The sequence below is a fragment of the Trachymyrmex cornetzi genome, unplaced genomic scaffold (assembly GCF_001594075.2).
Source record: "Trachymyrmex cornetzi isolate Tcor2-1 unplaced genomic scaffold, Tcor1.1 scaffold159, whole genome shotgun sequence".
NCBI lineage: Eukaryota > Metazoa > Arthropoda > Insecta > Hymenoptera > Formicidae > Trachymyrmex > Trachymyrmex cornetzi.
Genome location: NW_017296190.1, coordinates 3,696 through 4,484, shown reverse-complemented (window position 1 = coordinate 4,484; position 789 = coordinate 3,696).

The following is a 789-nucleotide window of genomic DNA, read 5'->3' as shown; positions in this document are numbered from 1 at the left end:
CGGCTGCTAAATAAAAAAACATAACTCTTCTGCAGTAAATGTGGAATGCAGGATGTGCAGGTATCCACACAAAGGCGAATACTCCGAGTCGAACGCACCGCCCTCCCCTTTTTTTTGTCAACGATTTCTCTTTTATTACTTGAACATGCGTTCTCTCGTCTAGATAATATTTACTTAAATTCTACGATCGACAATCTAAAAATTAAAAGCTACGCTTTGCGATCCCATATTTTATTTTACCAACTTTCCGTTGTTTGACGAGAAAACGTCCTTCAACTTGCTTTTACGCGTTTGGAAATATGATTTTCTCTACACGGTTTGCCATAAATTTTTATTGCCATAGATCTGACGATTCTGAGGATCTATGTTTTTTGCTTATGTTTCTGTTGGGAAGATTTCTAATGGCACGTTTTTTGAATATTGCCATGCTAGCCGATCGGTGACGTTCAAGTTTTATGTTCGTGCTTTGTCCTAACGACTATTTTTTGTCGGAATTTTCACGAAACGGAGAAGGAGTGGAGTCCACTGGACATAACGAAATATATATAGATCATAAGGGCTCGACACCTCAGTTGGTGCCCCGTACGATTAATGAATCGATCGGTAATAGTGTAATAGTGCATAGTGATAAGTGTAATAGTGCAAATATGGATGAAGACATGGACGATGTAGAATTTCAAAATATCGGGAATATTGAGGACGGTGTAGAGTTCGACGAGAACATTGGAAACGGTGAGAACATGGACGATGTAGTGTTCGAGAATGTTAGAAACATGAATGAGGAACAGC